Here is a 24,902-nt window from a genome sequence, read left to right as displayed (position 1 = left end):
CTCCTAAAATCGAGCCCAAGGAGAACCCTTGTAAAGAATTACATTCAAGATTTACCCAATGTGGATTTAAAGGTACATCCAAATCTCGTAACCAAAATTTTAAATATTGAATATTAATTGCCCAATAATAGAATCTAAAATTCGGGAGGGCAAGCCCCCCCTCCTTTTTAGGTTTCTGTAAATAATTTTTACTTAATCTAGGATTTTTGTTCTGCCGTATATATGAGGAAATTTTTGAATCTACGTTATCGAAAAAAGATTTTGGGATAAAAATTGGAACCAATTGAAATACATATAGAGATTTGGGCAAAATAATCATCTTAATAGCATTAATTCGACCAATCAAAGACAAAGAGATTGGTGACCATCTAATAAACAAAAGCTTAATCTGATCAATTAAAGGTAAAAAATTAGCTTTAAATAAATCTTTATACTTTTTCGTAATTGTTATCCCTAAATATATAAATGAATCACTAACCAATTTAAATGGTAAATGTCCATAAATAGGTACCTGCTTATTTAAAGGAAATAATTCACTCTTATTAAGATTCAATTTGTAACCAGAAAAATGACTAAATTGAGCCAACAAATCTAGAATAGCAGGAATTGACTTCTCCGGGTTAGAGATACATAGCAACAAATCGTCTGCATATAATGATAATTTATGTATTTCATTTCCGTGGGTAATACCAAAAATATTGGGTGAGTCGCGGATAGCAATTGCTAAAGGTTCAAGGGCGATATTGAATAATAAAGGACCAAGAAGACATCCTTGCCTAGTGCCACGAAAGAGCCGAAAAAAAGATCTATGCTTATTAGTACAAACTGAGGCTACCGGGGAGTAATATAACAATTTAATCCAAGATATAAATGTCTGACTAAAATTAAATTTCTCAAGGACATTAAATAAATAAGGCCATTCAACTCTGTCAAAGGCTTTCTCGGCATCTAATGAGATAATACATTCTGGGGTAGTAAGTGAAGGGGTATAAACAATATTCATTAACCTCCTAATATTAAAAGATGAATAGCGATTTTTAATAAACCCGGTTTGATCCATAGATATAATTTGAGGTTATACCTTCTCTAACCTAGTTGCTAGAATTTTTGAAAAAATTTTTGAATCTACGTTCAAAAGAGATATCGGTCTGTATGATGCACAATCAGTAGGATCTTTATTCTTTTTAAGAATTAGAGAGATAGAGGCTTCATAAAACGATTGTGGTAATTTACCTAAACTGATTGCTTCCTTGAATATTCTAGACAACCTCGGCGAGAGAATGGAGGAAAAGAATTTTAAAAATTCCACTGTAAACCCATCCGGACTGGGTACTTTACCAGAATTCAATGATGAGATTGCAGTTATTATTTCTTCCTCTGTAACCGGAGTTTCTAATGATAAGCAATCTTCGGGTGATACTTTCGGAAAACATAGCTTATTATTAACGTCCTCGATTGAAAATCAATTAATGAGAACTAGAAGTGATGTTTATATTCATAGTGATAAATCGGGTAAACTATTGGCTAATCAATTGAAATTCCATTCGGTTAAACGTCAAATTACTAAGATTTGTAAACACGATGATACTTTGACAGTTGATCATTGTGGGATAAACAAAACCTTTCAAGAATTTTGTACCTCTCTATACCACTCTGATTTTCCTCATGATTCTAATTTCATGCATGATTTTTTACGTACATCAGTTTCTTGCGTGAAAATAATATCTGCATGAAGTGTTTTTAATTTCTTAAAGATCTTTTTTATGCTTAATGGGATGGTTCATGCCGTTCAAATTCCAAGAAATTATGTTAATTTTATTAGCGTCCATGTTTAAGGTTTAATTTAAAATTTTATAAAGAAAGCTATTGCGCAAGCGCAAACTAGATTCAAAGGAAAAAAACAGCACTGACGTGACCAGAAGGGACGACATGATTGATACAAGATATAACCTCTCAGAACTGCCCAGTTGAGAAAAAAAGCTTTTCTAATAGCTCCACCCCCTCCCCCAAGACCAAAAAGCCATCCAATAGAAGGATAACATGCTAACCTGTGACCCTAACCCCAATCTCCACTTTGCAGCTATATTAACAAAGTTATATGTTTACACCACCAATTGTAGCCATAATAAAAGAGATGAACAAATTTCAAATATTATAACGTTATGTCTAACAATAGTTAAAATATAGTTGGCGACGGCCATCTTAAATTCATCTAAAGTACATTAATCATGTATTCAGAAAAGGATAAATCCAAGCAAATAATATATTACAAATGAAATTTAAAAAAAACTTACAAATCATAGAAAAAAAAGTAAATATATTTATATCAAACCCAGAGCTATATTAATATTGAGGCAAGCAAGAAAAAAATTAAATCAATCAGGTCCTGTGCAGACATCCGTAAAACGAAGAACAGACTTTCCTCAAAGCATCTATAAACATCTCCCAGCTCGCGATTGCCTACTCAAGTTGCATTCAACATAGACTTAAACCCCTTAATAAATTCCCAACCTTCATCTGGAGAGTTAATCTTTTGTGGCTGAGAGTCAGGCGGAAAAATTATCAAACGTGCCGGATAACGGAGCGACGGGCGACATTTTATTTTATATAATTCAACCATCACTTCCTGTTATTTCCTTCTTTCAGCAAAAATCTCTGGAGCAAAATCTTCCACGATATGAATTTCTGTTGCATTGTAGATTAGCTTACCGCTTTTTCTTGCCTCTCGGAGTATAGCTTCTTTGGCTGTGAAATAGTGCAAGCATAGTATCAGTGGTCATGGGCGTAGTTCGGGTGAGGGCTTAGATCGTGGGATACGATGAGCTCTATCGAGTACAGGGTTCGCTTCAAGAATCTTGCTAAAAAGTGAACATAGCATATCTGAAAAGAACTGTTAACAGGTCACTAGTTTCAGTATTTTCAGGCAAGCCCAATATATGTAAATTCCTCCTGCGCATTCTGCTACCTAAATCAGTCGTTTTTTCTTCGTTCTTGATAATTCCAAAGTAACTTCATTAATTTTCTTTTCCATAGATGACATCTTCAATTCTTGCTCCTTAATAGTTTGCCTGAATAACGCCTGTTCCCTCTCAATTCGATGAGTAGTCTGTTTGAGCATTCCAGAGTCTAGTGATTATTGAAAGAACATTACCAATGCCTCCACGATCCCTTCATCCGCCTATTTTAAAATTCTAGGATGTACACCATTTGGTCCAGGTGACCTATCTACTTTCAGACCTTTCAGTTTCCCAAGAACTTTCTGTCTAGTTCAAAGGTTTCAAAGGTACATTTAATGTCAGAGAAATGTATAAAATGTACATCCTGAAGTGCTTTTTCTTCGCAAACATTCCACGAAAAACAGAGGAGTGCCTTCAAAGAATGAATGACAGTTAAATGCTAGAACCCCAAAGTCCCCCCCATTCCCCTCCCTCCCGCGCATAAGTGGCAGCAAGCAATGATCCCCCTCCCCCCACCAGCGAAAAAAAAAGCACCAGCACCCGCCACCGAGCACTCAGGCGTGAGCAAAGCAACAGCAAAGACACAGACTTGCAGTACTCCAAAGACTACTCGTTCACCCAGTATTCAACATAAGGCTAACTTTGAGGAGATGCAAAAGGATTTAGAAGGAGTGGATTGGGACAATTTGTTTTATGGGAAGGATGTAATAGAGAAATGGAGGTCATTTAAAGGTGAAATTTTGAGGGTACAGGATCTTTATGTTCCTGTTAGGTTGAAAGGAAAGGTTAAAAGTTTGAGAGAGCCATGGTTTTCAAGGGATATTGGAAACTTGGTTCGGAAAAAGAGAGAGATCTACAATAAATATAGGCAGCTTGGAGTTAATGAGGTGCCCAAGGAATATAAAGAATGTAAAAAGAATCTTAAGAAAGAAAATCGAAAAGCTAAAAGAAGATATGAGGTTGCTTTGGCAAGTAAGGTGAAAATAAATCCAAAGGGTTTCTACAGTTATATTAATAGCAAAAGGATAGTGAGGGATAAAATTGGTCCCTTGGAGAATCAGAGTGGACGGCTATGTGTGGAGCCAAAAGTGATGGAGATTTTGAACAATTTCTTTTCTTCGGTATTCACTAAGGAGCAGGATATTGAATTGTGTAAGGTAATAGAAACAAGAAAGGTAGTTATGGAAAGTATGATGATTAAAGAAGAGGAAATACTGGTGCTTTTAAGGAATATAAATGTGGATAAATCTCCGGGTCCTGACAGGATATTCCCTAGGACCTGGAGGGAAGTTAGTGTGGAAATAGCAGGGGCTCTGACAGAAATATTTCAAATGTCATTAGAAACGGTGATGGTGCCAGAGGATTGGTGTATTGCTCATGTGGTTCCATTGTTTAAAAAGGGTTCTGAGAGTAAACCTGGCAATTATCAGTCTGTGAGTTTGACATCAGTGGTGGGTAAATTGATGGAAAGTATTCTCAGAGATGGTATATATAATTATCTGGATAGACAGGGTCTGATTAGGAACAGTCAACATGGATTTGTGCGTGGAAGGTCATGTTTGACAAATCTTACTGAATTTTTTGAAGAGGTTACTCGGAAAGTTGACGAGGGTAAAGCGGTGGATGTTGTCTATATGGACTTCAGTAAGGCCTTTGACAAGGTTCCACATGGAAGGTTAGTTAGGAAGGTTCAATTATTAGGTATTAATATTGAAGTAGTAAAATGGATTCAGCAGTGGCTGGATGGGAGACGCCAGAGAGCAGTGGTGGATAGCTGTTTGTCAGATTGGAGGCTGGTGACTAGTGGTGTGCCTCAGGGATCTGTACTGGGTCCAATGTTGTTTGTCATATATATTAATGATCTGGATGATGGGGTGGTAAATTGGATGAGTAAGTATGCAGATGATACTAAGATAGGTGGAGTTGTGGATAATGAAGTAGGTTTTCAAAGCTTGCAGAGAGATTTAGGCCAGTTAGAAGTGTGGGCTGAAAGATAGCAGATAGAGTTTAATGCTGATAAATGTGAGGTGCTACATTTTGGTAGGACTAATCAAAATAGGACATACATGGTAAATGGTAGGGCATTGAAGAATGCAGTAGAACAGAGGGATCTAGGAATAATGGTGCATAGTTCCCTGAAGGTGGAATCTCATGTGGATAGGGTGGTGAAGAAAGCTTTTGGTCTGCTGGCCTTTATAAATCAGAGCATTGAATATAGGAGTTGGGATGTAATGCTGAATTTGTATATGCATTGGTAAGGCCAAATTTGGAGTATTGTGTACAGTTCTGGTCACTGAATTATGGGAAAGATGTCAACAGAATTGAGAGAGTACAGAGGAGGTTTACTAAAATGTTGCCTGGGTTTCATCTCCTAAGTTACAGAGAATGTTTGAACAAGTTGGGTCTTTATTCTTTGGAGCGTAGAAGGTTGAGGGGGGACTTGATAGAGGTATTTAAAATTATGAGGGGGATAGATAGAGTTGACGTGGATAGGCTTTTTCCATTGAGAGTGGGGGAGATTCAAACAGGAGGACATGAGTTGAGAGTTAAAGGGCAAAAGTTTAGGGGTAACATGACGGGAAACTTCTTTACTCAGAGAGTGGTAGCTGTATGGAACGAGCTTCCAGCAGAAGTCGTTGAGGCAGATTCGATGTTGTCATTTAAAGTTAAATTGGATAGATATATGAACAGGAAAGGAATGGAGGGTTATGGGCTGAGTGCAGGTCGGTGGGACTAGGTGATAGTAAGAGTTCGGCACGGACTAGAAGGGCCGAGTTGGCCTGTTTCCGTCCTGGAATTGTTATATGGTTATATACTGCAGGCTCTCTCTCCCTCTCCCTAATAAGGGAGAAAGAGGTGTCTCTGTTTCACAGCAAGAGGGGAGACATAACAAACAACTCGCTGGTTTATGATGTTAAAAGTCTATTGCATTGCTTTTTCTGAGCTCTGTTCCCAAAGATCTTGGGTCTCTGGGCACACAGCCATAGATCTTCTGACTCCCAAGACACACCGATCTCCTGCCCAGGTACTGACCTCCAACTCCCCACTCTGCCCCCCCCCCCCCCCCCGTCTCCAGAGCCACGAAATCTCGGAACTCCGAAGGTAAGCGAAGCTCTTAGGCCGTGCCCTTGGCATGTCGAATAATGGCCACTTGTGAAACCCTGAGAGTGGGTCCCATTCCCGTAAAGAACTGTAGTCAGCATGTAACTCCAGGTTAGGGTCTTCAAAAGAACCCTGAATGTGAAAATTAGAGGTATTAAAGATAGAAATAGAGCTTTTTCCAAAGATGCAAGCAAAGGAGTTGCTGTTAGATGCCATTAATTCTACTAAGCTCCTCCAGCCTACTGCTTCCTACCTTGTGGTAACTTCACACACTTCCTGACTTCCACACTTCCTGCTAGTGAAGATTGATGCAAAATAATTATTCAGTTCATCTGCCATTTCGTTGTCCCCCATTACAACCTCTCCAGCATCGTCTTCTGGTGGTCCAATATCCAATCTAGCCTCTCTTTACATTTTATGTATCTGAAGAAACTTTTGGTATCTTATTTAATATTATTGGCTAGCTTATTTTCGTGTTCCATCTTTACCTTCATGACTTTTTTTAGTTGCCTTATGTTGGTTTTTAAAAGCTTCCCAATCCTCTAACTTCCTACTAATTTTTGCTCTATTGTATGCCCCCTTTGGCTTTAGCTTCTCTTGTTAGCCACTGTTGTGTCATCTTTCCTTTAGAATACTTTCTCTCTTCGGGATGTATGTATCCTGCGCCTTCTGAATTGTTTCCAGAAATTCCAGCCATTGCTGCCCTGCAGTCATCCCTGCCAGTGTTCTTATGTGCTCCGTTTAATCCTAACTTCTGAAGCTTTACATACTTTTCCTTTCTCTTCTTGACTACATTCATCACCCCTCTGGACATCCAAGGTTCTCTTATCTTTCCATCCCTGTCCTTCCTTCTAGCAGGAATATGTCATTCCTGTACTTTGTGTAATTGATCTTTAAACACCCTCTCCCACAAGGACCATACCTGTACTTATTTATAACTATCATGAAAGTTAAGTTGTGGTCACTGTCCCTTAACTGCTGTCCCACTGAAAAGTCAGTCACCTGTCCAAGCTCATTACGCAACGCTAGATCCAGTACAGCCCTTTCTCTTGTTGGATCCTCCATGTATTGATTGAATAAACCCTCCTGGATACACTTAACAAATTCTGCTCCATCTAAGCCCCTTGTACTAAGAAAGTCTCCATTTATATTCGGGAAATTGAAAACCCCCATGACAATAACCCTATTATTTTTACACATTTCCTTAATCTGCTTACATATCTGTTCAGTGTCCCAATGGCTGTTGGAGGGTCTGTAGCACAAATCCCATCAGTGTAATTATATCCTTCCTAAATCTGAATTCTACCCAAATGGACTCCTTTCTGAGCCCCTCCACTATGTCTCCGCTGAGTGCAGCTGTAATATTGTCCCTGATGAGTAATGCAACTCCTCCCCCCAACCTCTTTTACCTCTTTCTCTATCTTTTCTAAAACATCAAAAACCTGATACATTAATCACCCGTTCTTGCCCTTCTTTCAATCCAATTTCTGTGATGGTCACAACATTGTAGTTCCATGTACTGATCCATGCTCTAAATTCATCACCTTTACCCATTTCACTCCTAGCATTAAAATACACACACTTCAAATTATCCAACCTATCGTACCTGTTATTTCGAATTTCCTTCAACGCTTTCCCTGACATCTACCTTCCTGTCTGGTCCTTTACCAACTGACCTGTGCTGCAGTTCCCAGACCCCTAACAAACTAGTTTAAACCCTCCTGAGTAGAATTAGCAAACCTCCCGGCCAGGTTTGGCCCTTCCCCAGAAAAGGTTCCAATGTTCCAAAAACTGAAAATCCTCAGCCACTCATTCATCTGTGCTATCATCCCATTCCAACCTGCACTAGTCTGCAACATTGGGAGTAATCTGGAGATTGCTACCTTGGAGGTCCTTCTCTTCAGCCTCTTTCCTGACACTATATACTGATTGCATAGGACCTTTTTCCCTTTTCTGCCAATGTCACTGGTGCCAAAATGCACAATTACCCCTAGAATATTCATAAAGATGAAGAAGCAGGAAGTATGGAATTGGTGCACTGTCAGGTTGGGGGCTATGGAGGGGAGATCTGTGACGTTTGAAGATTTGTGACCATGTGGGAGGCAGTGGCCTGGTGTTCATTTGTTGTGTTGTAGGTGTGAGGAGGTATCTAAGAGATTCTCTAATAGGGTGAAGTCGGAGTGGTGGGTGGAGTGAAAAAGTCAAGGTGGTGACAATTGGAGATGAAAAGGTCAAGGGAGATTAAAAGGCCTGAAGATGGTGTCCAGAAGGAAGAGGAATGTTGCAGACTTGAGAATAGGTTCTCAGATTTTCGCATTAGGACATGTGCCGATTTTGGTACTTTTTTTAAAAACAAAGATTTGGACTTTGGTATACTGGTAAGATTGGAATAAGCAATTTCAGGAAGGTTTCAGGAAATTCTGGTGTGTTCAGGAAGGTTTGTTGACACAATATGTAGATAAGCCTACAAGGCTGTATTAGATCTGGTATTGGGAAATGAACCTGGTCAGGTGTCAGATCTCTCAGTGGGAGAGCATTTTGGAGATAGTGATCACAATTCTATCTCCTTTACCATAGCATTGGTGAGGGATTGGAACAGACGAGTGAGGGAAACGTAAGGAGAAATATGAGGCTATCAGGCAGGAACTTGGAAGCATAAATTGGAAACAGATGTTCTCAGGGAAACGTACAGAACAAATGTAACAAATGTTCAGGGGATATTTGCGTGGGGTTCTGCATAGCTACATTCCAGTGAGACAGGAAAAGGAAGGTGTAGGGTACAGGAACTGTGGTGTACAAAGGCTGTTGTAAATCTAGTCAAGAAGAAAAGAAGAGCTTACAGAAGGTTAAAACAACTAGGTAATGATAGAGATCTAGAAAATTATAAGGCGAGCAGGAAGGAGCTTAAGAATGAAATTAGGAGAGCCAGAAGGGGCCATGAGAAGGCCTTGGCGGACAGGACTAAGAAAAACCCCAAGTATGTGAAGAGCAAGAGGATAATAAGTGAGAGAATAGGACCAATGAAGTGTGACAGTGGAAAGGTGTGTATGGAACCGGTGGAGATAGCAGAGATACTTAATGAATACTTTGCTTCAGTATTCACCATGGAAAAGGATCTTGGCTTGCAACGGACTGAAAAGCTTGAGCATATAGATATTAAGGAAGAGGGTGTGCTGGAGCTTTTGGAAAGCATCATGTTGGATGTGTCACTGGGACCGGATGGGATGTACCCAGGGCTACTGTGGGAAGTGAGGGAGGAGATTGCTGAGCCTCTGGCGATGATCTTTGCATCATCATGAGGACGGGAGAGGTTCTGGAGGATTGGAAGGTTGCGGATGTTGTTCCCTTATTCAAGAAAGGGAGTAGAGATAGCCCAGGAAATTATAGACCAGTGAGTCTTACTGCAGTGGTTGGTAAGTTGATGGAGAAGATCCTGAGAGGCAGGATTTATGAACATTTGCAGAGGCTAAGTATGACTAGGAATAGACAGCATGGCTTTGTGAAAGGCAGATCGTGCCTTATGAGCCTGAATGAATCTTTTGAATATGTGAAAAACACATTGATGAAGTTAGAGCCATAGATGTAGTGTATGTGGATTTCAGCAAGGCATTTGATAAGATACCCCATGCAAGGCTTATTGAGAAAGTAAGGAGGCATGGGATCCAAGGGGATATTGCTTTGTGGATCCAGAATTGGCTTGCCCACAGAAGGCAAAGAGTGGTTGTAGACAGGTCATATTCTGCATGGAGGTCGGTCACCAGTGGTGTGCCTCGGATCTGTTCTGCGACCCCTACTCTTCGTGATTTTCATAAATGACTTTGATGAGGAAGTGGAGGGATGGGTTAGTAAATTTGCTGATGACACAAAGGTTGGGGGTGTTGTGGATAGTGTGGAGGGCTGTCAGAGGTTACAGCGGGACATCGGTAGGATGCAAAACTGGGCTGAGAAGTGGCAGATGGAGTTCAACCCAGATAAGTGTGAAGTGGTTAATTTTGGTAGGTCAAATATGATGGCAGAATATAGCATTAATGGTAAGACTCTTGGCAGTGTGGAAGATCAGAGGGATCTTGGGGTCAGAGTCCATAGGACACTCAAAGCTGCTACGCAGGTTGACTCTGTGGCTAAGAAGGCATACAGTGCATTGGCCTTCATCAATTGTGGGATTGAGTTTAAAAGCCGAGAGGTAATTGTTGCAGCTATATAGGACCCTGGTCAGACCCGACTTGGAGTACTGTGCTCAATTCTGGTCGCCTCAGTACAGGAAGAACATGGAAACCATGTTAAGGGTGCAGAGGAGATTTACAAGGATGCTGCCTGGATTGGGGAGCACGCCTTATGAGAATAAGTTGAGTGAACTCGGCTTTTTCTCCTTGGAGCAACGGAGGATGAGAGGTGACCTGATAGAGGTCTATAAGATAATGAGAGACATTGATCATGTGGATACTCAAGAGGCTTTTTCCCAGGGCTGAAATGGCTAGCACAAGAGGGCACAGTTTTAAGGTGCTTGGAAGTAGGTACAGAGGAGATGTCAGGGGAAAGTTTTGTTAATGCAGAGTTTCTTTTAATGCGTGGGATGGGCTGCCGGCGGCGGCAGTGGAGGCGGAAACGATCGGGTCTTTTAAAGACTCCTGGATGGATACATGAAGCTTAGAAAAATAGAGGGCTCTGGGTAAGCCTAGGTAGTTCTACGGTGAGGACATGTTGGGCACAGTTTTGTGGGCCGAAGGGCCTGTGTTGTGCTGTAGGTTTTCTATGTATCTATGTTTCTGAGCAATGAGGAGTTAATAATAAACTTCTACGATCATGGATATGCACTTGACAGCAAAGTTTGCCTATTTCTCCCACTTACATTCCTCGTCTATTCCATTGATCAGTTTTATATTGGTGGCTTCTTCACTCTCTTGTAGTTTTTCTGTATTGTTGTTCAGTAAGACAAATAACAAGGCAAGAACATCTAATCAAATATTTTTGTAGATTGATTGACTTTATTACTATAGGAAGGATGTGGAAGCATTGGAAACAGTATGGAGGAGATTTACCAGGATGCTGCCTGGTTTAGAGAGTATGCATTATGATCAGAGATTAAGGAAGCTAGGGCTTTACTCTTTGGAGAGAAGGAGGATGAGAGGAGACATGATAGAAGTATACAAGATATTAAGAGGAATAGATATAGTGGAGAGCCAGCTCCTCTTCCTCAGGGCACCACTGCTCAATACAAGAGGACATGGCTTTCAGGTAAGTGGTGGGAAGTTCAAGGGGGATATTTCAAGGAAGGTTTTTTTATTTAGAGAGTGGTTGGTGTGTGGAATGCACTGCCTGAGTCAGTGGTGGAGGCAGATACACTAGTGAAATTTAATAGACTACTAGACAGGTTTATGGAGGAATTTAAGGTGGGGGGTTATATGGGAGGCAGGGTTTAAGGGTCGGCACAACATTGTGGGCCGAAGGCCTGTACTGTGCTGTACTATTCTATTGTTCTATGTTCTATTACTTACATCCTCCGCATCTTTAGGAGTAAACATCTTTAATTTATGTCTCAGTCTAAATGTGCAATGTGCAATTTATAGTACTTTGTAATAAATAGTATGTACAGCAGGACAGTCAATATAACATAGAAATACAATTGTATTAGTGTGAATTAATCAGTCTGATCGCCTGGTAGAAGAAGCTGTCCTGGAGCCTGTTGGTCCTGGCTTTTATGCTGCGGTACAGTTTCCTGGATGGCAGCAGCAGGAACATTTTGTGGTTGGATTGACTTGGGTTCCCAGTGATCCTTTTTACACACCTCAGGCAAACAACACTCAGGATTGTTTATATAATAAAAGTGAAAGAAATGCTGCATAGGGCATGCAGTATGAAAGGTTTTGTTAGTGCAATACTACAGTCTGTATCTCAATTATATTTGCTTGCAACCTCAAATCCTTATCAAGCAAAATCAACCCCCCCCACCCAAACAGCCAATTTCTTGCTTTGTCTGGTCTTGCATTGCTCCTGCTCTCCTTCTCCGACTCTGAGCAACTCCCTCACAACTGAAATTATGGCCCTCAGTCATACTAATGGTCCACAATGATAAAAGAAAGAAACTTCAACCTATAAAATGCAATTTCAAAATCATAATTTTTTCATTGCCATATTTCATATTTGGAATCTTTCTAAGAAAACAAAGCTCATTGTAACCGATAGAATGCAGTAGAGTGGGATGTGTGTTTGTTTCAAGCTAGCAAGTTAAGCTGGTGATTCAACGGAGTGCAGATGGTGGAATTTGGAGCAATATACAAAACTCTAGAGGAATTCAGCAGGTTAGGCAGCATCTAAAGAGGCCTAACCTGTTGAATTCCTTCAACATTTTTGTGTGTTGCAAAAATGTTAAATTGTTGATGCAAGTGGTGTACATCTCCAGTACATAAAGGACAAACTTGGTTACTTCAAGAGAATATTTCTCATTAATTTGTAGATGACACCAAGTTTGGGGGTGTAGTGGACAGTGAGGAAGGCTATCAGAGCTTGCAGCAGAATCTAGACCAGCTGGAACAATGGGCTGAAAAATGGGAGATGGAATTTAATGCAGACGAGTGTAAGGTGTTGCACTTAGGTAGGAGCAACCAGGGTAGGTCTTACACAGTGAACTGGAGAAGTGTGGTGGAACAAAGGGATCTGGTAATGCAGGTCCATAATTCATTAAAAGTAGCATCACACGTAGATAGGGTTGTAAAGAAAGCTTTTGGCACATTGGCCTTCATAAATGAAAGTATTGAGTACAGGAGATGGAATGTTATGTTGAAGTTGTATAAGGCATTGGTGAGTATACTTTGGAGTTCTGTCTGCAGTGTTGATCACCTTCCTACAGGAAAGATGTAAAAGAAATTGAAACAGTAATGAGAAAATTCACAAGGATGTTGCTGGGAAGGGAGGACCTGAATTATATTAGAGGGCTATGGATAACCCTAGGTAATTTGTAAGGTAAGGATATGTTCAGCACAGCTTTGTGGGCCAAAGGGCCCGTATTGTGTTGCAGGTTTTCTGTTTCTATCAGGAAAAATTGAATGGGTTGGGACTTTATTCCTTGGAACATAGAATTTTGAGGGGAGATTTGATCCAGGTATACAAAATTATGAGAGGTATAGATAGATTAAATGCCAGCAGACTTTTTCCACTGAAGTTGAGTGGGACTACAGCTAGAGGTCATGGGTTCATGGTGAACTGTGATAAGTTTAAGGGGAACATGAGAGGAAACCTCTTCACTCAGAGGGTTGTGAGAGTGTGGAATGAGCTACCAGTGCAAGTGTATGTGAGGATATGTAAATGGATGGTGCAATACGGAGGTCTATGGTCTAGGTGCAGGTTGATGGGACTCAGCATGAATTAGATGGGCTGAAGGGCCTGTTTCTATGCTGTACTTTTCTATAACTCTAATCAAAATACATGAAACAGAGAATAATGCATGAGTTCAATATTATCAAGACCCTGGAAGTGTAATAACCTCACAAGTATTGAGTCAACTATCTAGCAACAGAGCTTATTTCCCTACCAAGTTCTGGTTGTTTTCAACATCCAGACTATCACTTCAGACAGAATTAAAAGAATATGATCAGTTTGTTAGTTTCATGTGGTTAATTTTATTACCCCCGGCTGCTTGTCGAGATCTTCAAGGCCATTTTCCCTGCTGATTATGTGGTTAAATAATATGGGGTGACATGAGGATCACACCAGTGTGAAAACATTAAACTGTTTTCTTTCAGTTGGGTGATTTGTTGCAGGTTGGATGGTTGGGTTTGAACAGGATGGGGAGGGTGATGATATCAGCCAAACGAGGTGGTTTCCTCAGGGAAAATGACATGATTCATGTCAGTGACAATGCACCTTAAGAATGTGCACTCACTCACATTGTTTGTTACTCAGTCAATCAAATTTCTTTTTTTGGCCACTTGTTCCTACCTTTCTGGGCATATCCAAGGCTCAACCGTCTTTAGTTGCTTTATGTGGACCTGGATAGCATCTAGATATAGACTGAAAATTGCTCAGTAACATCTGTGCTCAGTTGGTGTCAGTTAATGATCTCCAACAAGGAGAACTGATTGGAATTAATATTGTCAAGTCCTTTCTCAGCATCCTTGTAGGATAAGGAATAGTCAGGGGAATCTGATGGGGCATTATTGAGTAAAGATTTACCAGGATCACCATGCGAGGAACATCAACTTGCCAAGGTTTCTTTGATAACGTACACCAAAGTCTTAGCTTCTAGCACACAGAAGGACAAGGACAGCAGATGTGAAGAAACAATACTACTTGTAAAATTTTCCTTCAAATTGCATCACATCATCCTGATGTGAAGGTAAATTATTTGATAATTTATTATCAAAGTATATATATGTCACCATATACAACCCTGAGATTCAGTGTGTTGTGGGCATACTCAACAAATCTATCGAATAATAACCATAACAGAATCAATGAAAGGTGACCCAACTAGAGTGTTCAACGAGAGTGCGAATACAATAAATAAATAAATAAGCAAGCAAGCAATGACTATGGAGAACATGAGATGAAGAGTCTCTGAAAGTGAGTCCATAGGTTGTGGGAACATTTCACTAAAGGGGCAAGTGAAGTTGAGTGAAGTTTTCCCCTTTGGTTCAAAAGCCTGACGGTTGAGGAGTAGTAAGTGTTCCTGAACCTGGTGGTGAGAGACCTGACGCACTTGTACCTTCTTCCTGATGGCAGCAGCAAGAAGAGAGCATGTTCTGGGTGGTGAGATCCCTGATAATGGATGCTGTTTTCCTGTGACAGCACTTCATGTAGATGTGCTCAGTGGTTGAGAGGGCTTTATCGGTGAAGGATGGGGCCCATGTCACTACTTTCTGTAGGAATTTCTGTTCAAGGGCATTGGTGTTTCCATACAGCCAGTCAATATAGTCTCCACTACACATCTATAGAAGTTTGTCACAGTTTTAGGTGTCAAACTGAATCTCTGCAACTCCTCAGGAAGTAGAGGCGCTGCTGTACGTTCTTCGTAATTGCACTTGTGTGCTGGGCCCAGGAAGGACCAACAGCTAGGAATTTAAAGTTGCTAATCCTCTCCATGTCTGCTTCTCCAATGAAGTCTGGCTCTTGGACCTCTGGTTATCTCCTCCTGAGGTCTGTAATGAGCTGCTTGGTCTTGCTAAAATTAAGTGAAAGGTTGTTGTCATGACACTACTCAGCCAGATTTTCAGTATCCCTCCTATATGCTGATTCATCATCACCTTTGATTCAGCCTATGACAGTGATGTCGTTAGCAAGCTTGAACATGGCATTGCTGTGCTTAGCCACGCAGTCAAAAGTGTAAGGTGAGTAGAGCAGGGGACTTGCAGTGCACCTATGCTGATAAAAATCATGCCCGAGTGTTTTGCCAGAGTTTGCAAGAGGGGTGCCTTCAACTATTTCTTCACAATATTCTGGGTTTCTTGTTGATCACACAAAGTGAACTGTTTCCATATCTAAAGTTGTTGAGTCTGTTAGAGTTTGGAAGAACTGAGTGTTTACTTGTATCTTTTACTTTGATGTTTGAAGGTATCAGCATGGTAAGCTGTGATCCTTGTTTGTGAAATTTGTGTTTGATGTTTGTGCACTGGTGTTGTGCCGTGGTGTTAAATGTGTATTGGAATCCCAGAGCAGCCATATTGCCCAGTTTGCTTATCACCTTTATTGGATAATATGCCTATCAATCTTTGCCTGCTTGCACTTGTCAAAAACTTGCTTGATGATAAAACACATTGCATGCTCAGCTTGAAGTGAAATTGTTTACAAAAAATTGTCCGAAAATATCCTTTTTAATTGTGGAAAATTGCTTTCTTTCATCTCAAAAATATTTTATTTTTGCGCTGTGCTGAATAATAGGAACTTGATCTGATTAGGTTGACAAAAACTGTGACTTATGATTTTAAAAAACTGTGAAAACCTAAACCTAACCTTTTAAAGCTTTTGCATGTCTGTTGTCATAATATTGTGGTCAGCGTCTCAACAAATCTAAACTGAGGTGATTGGCTGAGATCTTCTGAAAGATGGTGATAAATTTAGTACTGGGAAAGTTCTTAAGTTAAATCATAACACTTATATCATCCAAAGGTAGGAACAGCATTTGGAAATTTTAAGTGAACATCTATCTTGAAATAGGATAGTAATCATAGCAATGGTGAATAACTCTTTGGGGAAACTGTTGAGGTGGAGATTGAAGAGCTGCACTACCTTTGTCCTCCCCACACACTGACAGCGAAGTACTTTGTGATAAATGAGAAGGACAGTTATTTTCAGAATTCTAGTAAAACAGCCGAGCAGCTAGTAAAGCCACTGCCTTATGGCACTGGAGACCTGGGTTCAATCCTAACTTCGAGTGCTGACTGTGGAGTTGGTACATTCTCCTTATGACCTCATGTTTACTCCAGGTGTGCCAGTTTCCTCCCATATTCCAGAAATGGGCAGGTTGTTAGGTTGCAAACAACAGGAATTCTGCAGATGCTGGAAATTCAAGCAACACACATAAAAGTTGCTGGTGAACGCAGCAGGTCAGGCAGCATCTCTAGGAAGAGGTACAGTCGACGTTTCGGGCCGAGACCCTTTGTCAGGACTGACGAAGGGTCTCGGCCTGAAACGTCGACTGCACCTCTTCCTAGAGATGCTGCCTGGCCTGCTGCGTTCACCAGCAACTTTTATGGGAGGTTGTTAGGTTAATTGCTGCTGCATATTGCCCCGAATGTTTAGGTGGGTGGTAGAATATGAGGGGGAATAGGGAGAATAAAGATAAAGGGATGAATGTAAGATTAGTGTAAATGGGTGCTTGATGGTCAGTGTAGACTAAATGCTCAAGAGCCTGTTTCTGTACTGTTTATATTGGCTCTGGAAACATGGTATTGGAGCAGACTTGAAAGCCTGTTAAGAACACAAATTTTCATTTTCAATTATTCAGATAAGATAATATCCAAGTATATTTGAACTGTAAGTTCTTCCTACATCAATGATAATTGATATTTACTTATCCTTAAAGTAGGAGGTAATTTGGCACTGACTTCTGCTGGGCAATCCTCAATTCTCAAGCTCCTTATTTACCTGTACTTTTGCAACTTATTCAGGCTCACACATGCCCCTTAACTGATTCTTTTGCCATTACCTATCAAGGGATAATTTGCAGTAGCTGATTAACCTACCACCTATGGGACACGTGGTCACGCAGAGAATGTGCAAACTACATAGGCACCACACAAATCCACATGAGTTCCATTGAACACGGGTCCCTGGAGCTGTGCTGGAGCATCACTGATTGTTATGACTTCGTGTTGTGCTAACTTCACAGGTGTGTAATCAAACAGAATCTAACATTGTACTGCATGGAAATTCTGGGAAAAGAGCAAAGATCAGGTCAGAGGGAGATTTTTAAGGGGAGTCTTGGGGGAGAAGAGGAAAGGTAGAGGTTTAAGAATGGAATTCCAGAGTATAAAATCCTTGCTGCTGGATGCACAGCTCTTGTAGGTACAATTAATTTGGGAAGCTCATGAGGCCAGAAATAACAGAACTCTAATACAGGGCTGTAGAGATGGGGGAGGAGTGAACCTACAGAGTGATTTCAAAGCAAAGGTAGGAATTTTAAACTTGGACATTAATGTAGATTAGCAAGCATAGCTGAGTGACGGGTCAGAAAGGTTTGGATGACCTCATGTTTGCGGAGAGTAGGAAGAGGGACGTTTTCCTGGTATTTTCCTAATATTCGTAAGGCGAGCATTTCGGCAGAAGATGAGATAGTCATAGTCATACTCCATTGATCCCAGGGGGAAATTGGTTTTCGTTACAGTTGCTCCATAAATAATAAATAGTAATAGAACCATAAATAGTTAAATAGTATTATGTAAATTATGCCAGTAAATTATGAAATAAGTCCAGGACCAGCCTATTGGCACAGGGTGTCTGACCCTCCAAGGGAGGAGTTGTAAAGTTTGATGGCCACAGGCAGGAATGACTTCCTATGATGCTCTGTGCTGCATCTTGGAGGAATGAGCCTCTGGCTGAATGTACTCCTGTGCCCACCCAGTACATTATGTAGTGGATGGGAGACATTGACCAAGATGGCATGCAACTTAGACAGCATCCTCTTTTCAGACACCACCGTGAGAGAGTCCAGTTCCATCCCCACAACATCACTGGCCTTACGAATAAGTTTGTTGATTTTGTTGGTGTCTGCTACCCTCAGCCTGCTGCCCCAGCACACAACAGCAAACATGATAGCACTGGCCACCACAGACTCGTAGAACATCCTCAGCATCGTCCAGCAGATGTTAAAGGACCTCAGTCTCCTCAGGAAGTAGAGACAGCTCTGACCCTTCTTGTAGACAGCCTCAGTGTTCTTTGACCAGTCCAGTCTGTTGTCAATTCGTATCCCCAGGTATTTGTAATCCTCCACTATGTCCACACTGACCCCCTGGATGGAAACAGGGGTCACCGGTACCTTAGCTCTCCTCAGGTCTACCACCAGCTCCTTAGTCTTTTTCACATTAAGCTGCAGATAATTCTGCTCACACCATGTGACAAAGTTTCCTACAGTAGCCCTGTACTCAACCTCATCTCCCTTGCTGATGCATCCAACTATGGCAGAGTCATCCGAAAACTTCTGAAGATGACAAGACTCTGTGCAGTAGTTGAAGTCCGAGGTGTAAATGGTGAAGAGAAAGGGAGACAAGACAGTCCCCTGTGGAGCCCCAGTGCTGCTGATCACTCTGTCGAACACATAGTGTTGCAAGCACACGTACTGTGGTCTGCCAGTCAGGTAATCAAGAATCCATGACACCAGGGGAGCATCCACCTGCATCGCTGTCAGCTTCTCCCCCAGCAGAGCAGGGCGGATGGTGTTGAACGCACTGGAGAAGTCAAAAAACATGACCCTCACAGTGCTCGCTGGCTAGGTGGAATATGTGGGTGGGAGCTCAGCTCAATGTAGCACCGAGATTGAAAAGGGCTAGTTTGGTCTTGAGTAGTTTCCAGGAGAAGGATGGAAAAGGTAGTTTGTGTGAGAACTTAAAACAGCTAATTTGGTTTTCTCTGTAATGGAAAAATGCAATGAAATTTTTTGCTTATTCATTCATGGATAGCTAATGTGACAATTTAGCAACAGTGGAGAGGTTGAGAACATCTGTGTTGAGATCGATATGGTCTTAAAAGGCCCCACAGGAAGTTGAGCAATGAATAGCACATAATGGAATGGCCAATGAAGAAAATAATTACTAGTAACATGGTATGACAAGGAATGAACAATATGACTCTGAAAGTGATGTCAGGATAGATGTTGAGAATGAAGATTCAAGACTAGGGAGTGTTTGGGCTAAAGGGATTATCCTTCAGGATTGTGATAAAAGAAATCACTTCATTCAAAGGTTTGTAGATCTTTAGAATTCTCTACCTCAGAATGCAGTATTAGTAAACTGAAAGAATTGAGCAGGATGTAGGAATTGGATAGTAATGTGGGCAAGGTACGGATCAATCATCTTTCTGAATAGCAGTGCAGGTATAAACAATCAGGGACATGGGCAGACCGACATTAATTTCTTTTGCTGACAACAAAAATAAAGAAAAATGAGGGAGTAATCACAATTTTCCTCATATGCTTAAGAAATCTGGATGCATGAGTGGAAGTAATTAAGCAGTAAGCTAAACTTCTTGTCATATTAATTTAGTTCTGGAATAGTTCTTCTCTCAGGTTTGTTCTTAATACTTTCAACAATTTCTTCTGTAAGCTATTACTTTTGACTAGCAGATTAAATTAATAGTAAACAGATTTTAAGTGTGTTAAAATAAAAGGAATTATGAAAGTAAATGAATGCCTTGGAAGGAGAGAATATAATGGGAATGAGAAAATGGTGGAGAATTTACTTTAATATTTTGATAAATGAAAAAGAAACAAAATAACTTATTAGAGTTGAGGTCCTTAATGTTATTTGCTGCATATTTGGAAAAATATAATTGATTTATATTATATTAGCGGAATACTAATTAGTGGAATAAAAGTGGCCATCCTGTGGTTTTAAGATAGGTGGCTGGAGAGGTGAGAGGTATTGAACGTTCGGAGTTCATTGTTCTTGAATGGCTCCATGAATTAAAACGTAATGATTAGAACCTCACCATTCAAGAAATCCATAAAGCAAACCCAAAAATCACAAGAGCTTATGGCTAACTCACTCACACCTCCAATCCCCAGAAACCTGAGAGCTCAGAAAAGTACTAGTTTGTGCTTTGAGTCAATTTGATAATTGAGCATCAGAGGCTTCTGGGATAGAGTATGCCAAAAAAAAAAACAAAAAAAAAACAAGTCTTTGAGGATAGATATTCCTGCTGTTCTTGGGCTTAAGAAGATTACTTCTATCTGTGGACTCCAGCCACAGGAAGCTTTATTCGATTTTCAACTTTTGTAGTTCCACTTAGAAACCAGCGTGTTCCAGCCATCCAACCTCCAAATATTATAGCCCAGTCAAAGTACATTGAGTATAGCCAGCCCTGTTATTTAAGAAAACGTTCTGGTGAACCCTTGATGCATTGTCTCAAGGCAAATATATCCTTCCTATACCACAGTTTTTGAGCAAACGTAATACTGAATAGATCAGGCAGCATCTGTAGAGGGAGAAGTGGAATCAATCTTTCAGGTACCCTGTCTGTAGTACTGCTTGATTCCTAGAGATTAGTGTTACTGCCTCATGGGTCAAGACTTGGACTTTATCCTGACCCTTTGGGCTATTTGTGTGGACTCTGCCCATTTTCCCCATGACTGTACAATTTTCTCTCAAGGGTACCAGTTTTTTTCTGTATTTGTTAGTGGTTTAATTAGCTACTGTAACTTGCCCCCAGTGTAGGTGGGTGGTATAAGAATTGGAGATGGGGTTAAGTGCAAAGGAATGGTTAATGGTTGTTGTTGGTGCCAATTGTGCTCTTAAATGCTTGCTATATTTTCATGTTAATTTTGCTTAACAAGGGAACTGAAATCCACCTGACAATTAATAACACATCAATAGAAGAAATCTGAGAGGAGTTGATGGGAATATGAATTTTTAAAAAAAGGAGACTAGTGTAGGAATAATGTGCCTGATGGCCAGCCTGGATGTAGTGAGCTGAAGTGCCTGTTTCAATGTTGAGTTATCCATGTCTATGCTGTCACAAAGCAGGGAACTATCTGCCTTGGAGCTGAAATGCTAAAGAAAATACTAGGATTTTGCTAGTTTCATAAAATGTTATAGAAATTTTATGACAGCCTCATTTCTACAGAGTATGATGCTTCAGCATGCATCTAAACTCTGTTGAAATGTACTGTAGGATTCTGCCTCTGCCCTCTTTTCAAGCAGTGAGTTCCAGATCCTGCTTTCTCTCATCATCTTTGTACCGAAAACTTTGACCCTTATCCCAATGTAAGTAGATCCTTTCTATTTATTACTGATTAACGACTCCTCAAATTTTATGCATCTTTGTTAAGTCTCCTCTTCTCCAAAGAAAACAACTGTTTTATCCCATTCCTCATTGCTACAATTAATTCTTAATACCTACTCCAGTGCAATCAAACCTTTCCGTCATTTAGGAGCCAAAACTCTACAGAATTGTTAAGCTGTGTATAACTGGGATGTAAAGCTACATTATATTCCTCCCATATTCACCACATTCTTGGACCTCCACTTTCCTGGTGTTTATCCCTCTGGAGCCTCTCTGTGTCTTCCTCACAGAGCACACTGCTGTCTAGTTTGTATCATCAACAAAGTGAACAAGTTATATGCGATCTTACTTCTAAATCTAGCTTCATTGAGATTGTGAAGAGGTGGGTCTCCAGTAACATTCCCTGGTCAGAAATGGAAAAATACAAGATATTCTGCAGATGCTGGAAATCAAGAATAACAAATTAAATGCTGGATGAATTCAGCAGGTCAAGTAGCATCTCTGGAGAGGAATAAACAGTTGACATTTCTGGCCGAGACCCTTTATCAAGATCGGAAAGGAAGAGGGAAGCCAGATAAGGAGGTGGAGGGAGGGAAAGAAGTACAAGTGAGATAGTGATAGGTGAAATCGGGTGAGGGGGAAGGTAGGTGGGTGGTGGAGGGGGGAATGAAGTGAAACCATAAGACATAGGAGTAGAATTAGGCAGTTCGGCACATTGAGTCTGCTCTGTTATTCTACCATGACTGATTTTTTATCACTCTCAACCCATACTCCTGCCTTTTCCCCGTAACCTTTTACACCCTGATTAATTAAGAGCCTATCAACCTCCGCTTTAAATATACCCAGTGACTTGTCCTGCACAGCTCTCTATGACAATGAATTTCACAGATTCACCACCCTTTGCTTAAAGAAATTTCTCCTCATCTCTGTTCCAAATAGATGTGTCCTCTGGTCTTAGACTCTCCCACAATAGGAAACATCCTCTCTAAATCCACTCTATTTAGGCCTATCAATATTCATTAGGTTTCAGTGAGATCCCCTGCCTCCCATTCTTCTTAATTCCAGCAAGTACAGACCCAGAGCCATCAAACATGCCTCATATTTTAACCCTTTCATTCCCAGGATCATTCGAGTGAACCTCCTGTGACGCTCTCCAATGTTAGCATATCTTTTCTTAGATAAGGGGCCCAATAATGCTCACAATATTCCAAGTACAGTCTGACCAATTACTTATAAAGCCTTAACATTATATCCTTGCTTTTATATTCTAGTCCTCTCCAAATGAATGCTAACTTTGCATTAGCCTTCTTTACCATTGTCTCAACCTACAAATTTACCTTTAGGAATTTTATCACGAGGACTCCCAAGTCCTTTTGCAGCTCTGATTTTTGAATTTTCTCCCCAGTTAGACAATATCTATGCCTTTATTCCTTTTACCAAAGTGTATGACCATGCACTTCCCTATATTATATTCCACCTGCCACTTCTTTGCCCATTCTTCCAATCTATCAAAGGCCTCTGCAGACACTCTGCTTCTCACTACCTGTTCCCTCATCTATCTTCATATCAATCACAAACTTGGCTACAAAGCCATCAATTTCTTCAATAAAATTATTGACATATAATGTGAAAAAAGTGGTCTCAGCCCCTGTGGCACACCACTGGTCAACAGCAGCCAACCAGATTAGGCCCCCTTTATTCCCACTTCTTGCCTCCTGCCAGTCAACCATTCTTCTACCCATCTTAGTATCTATCCTGTAATGCCATGGGCTCTTGTCTTGTTAAGCAGCCTCATGCGCAGCATCTTGTCAAAAGACTTCTGAAAATCCATACAAACAACATCCACACAAACAACATCCACGGACTCTCCTTTGTCTATCCTGCCTATTGTTTCCCCAAAGAATTCTCCAACAAGTTTGTCAGGCAAGATTTCCCCTTAATGAGAGGCAGATAGGTGGAAAAGATCTGGTAGGAGGAGAGTGGACTATGGGAGAAGGGGAAGGAGGAGTGGCACCAGAGGGAGGTGATGGGCAAGTGAGGAGAAGGAGTAAGAGCAGAGCCAGAATGGGGAATGGAAAAAATGAAAAGTGTGGGGGCGAAATTACTGAAAGTTAGAGAAATTGATGTTCATGTTATCAGGTCAGAGGCTACCCAGATAGAATATGAGATGTTGCTCCTCCAACGTGAGAGTTGCCTCATCGTGGCAGTAGAAGAGGCCATGGACTGGCATGTTGGAATGGGGGAAAGTCAGAATATTTCTTAAAAAGTGAGAGATTTGAAAGTTGTTGGTGTTCAGGTGGACCTGGATACCCTTGTGCAAGTATCAATTAGAGATGGCACGCATGTTCAGTAAACAAAGGGAGAGGCAAAATATAATCATCTTGATTGTATAAAGATGCCACGTTCTGGTAATAATGTCCAAAAATCTGGTCCCTAGCTGTGATAAAGGGAATGGCGTAAATGTTCACCAGACTGATTTCTAGGATAATGGATCTGTCATGTGCTAGCAGATGAAGAATGACTTTCGCTCTCTGAGGCAGAACAATCTGTCCTCAACAAGGGCCTCACCTTCATTGTCCTTCACCCACATCTCAGTGTGTTTCGCACCTGCCACGACGTCGAGCTCTTTTTTTCTCGTCACCTCTGTCTCCGGGCCCACTACTTTGGCAAGAATTCCACTCCCCACATGGATGACCTCTTTTCCCGTCGTCAACCCTCCTACTCTCCTTGGACACTCTGCTCTAGTTCTCAGCCTGCTCTAGATATTTTCATTTTGAATTGTCGATGAGACATCTACTGTCTCAACTTCAGTACTCCTCTCTCCTCCTTGAACCTTACACCCTCTGAATGCACTACCCTCCATTCTCTCTGCACCAATCCCAACCTTGGCATCAAACTTGCTGACAAAGTCGGTGCTGGTTTAGTGTGGCTCACTGACCTCGAACGTTGCTGAGGTCAGGCAGCAACTCTCGGACACCTCCTCATACCTACCTCCAGACAATCAGATAACTGTCTCCGACACCATCACTGACCTTATCAAATCTGGAGATCTCCGATCTACTGCCACCAAGCTCATCGTTCCCTTGCCCTGCACTGCTCACTTCTATCTCCTACCCAAGATCCACAAATCAGGCTGTCCAAGTAGGCCTATTGTCTCCACCTGTTCATGCCCCACTCATGTCCTCATACCTCTTCCATTCTATACCCCCTTTGTTCAGTCCCTCCCCACCTACATCTGCGACACTTCTCATGCCCTTGATCTTCGATTCCCTGGCCTTGAATTTCAATTCCCGCCTTATCTTCACCATGGATGTTCAGTCCCTATACACTTCTATTCCCTATCAAGAAGGCCTCAAATCTCTCTGCTTCTTTCTTGACAAAAGAATCAACCAATTCCTCTCCTCCACCACCACC

At 41.0% G+C, this 24,902-nt stretch overlaps 1 protein-coding gene across 3 annotated transcripts in view; it reads left to right on the top strand.

Moving 5' to 3' along the window:
* Positions 1 to 24,902, top strand: part of cabin1 (calcineurin binding protein 1) — a 667,425-nt gene that overhangs the window by 254,991 nt on the left and 387,532 nt on the right. The window lies entirely within an intron of this gene.

This window comes from Mobula birostris, chromosome 25, assembly GCF_030028105.1.
Source record: "Mobula birostris isolate sMobBir1 chromosome 25, sMobBir1.hap1, whole genome shotgun sequence".
Lineage (NCBI taxonomy): Eukaryota > Metazoa > Chordata > Chondrichthyes > Myliobatiformes > Myliobatidae > Mobula > Mobula birostris.
Note: the sequence above shows the minus strand (reverse complement) of the source record. Positions and strands in the feature narration are given on the sequence as shown.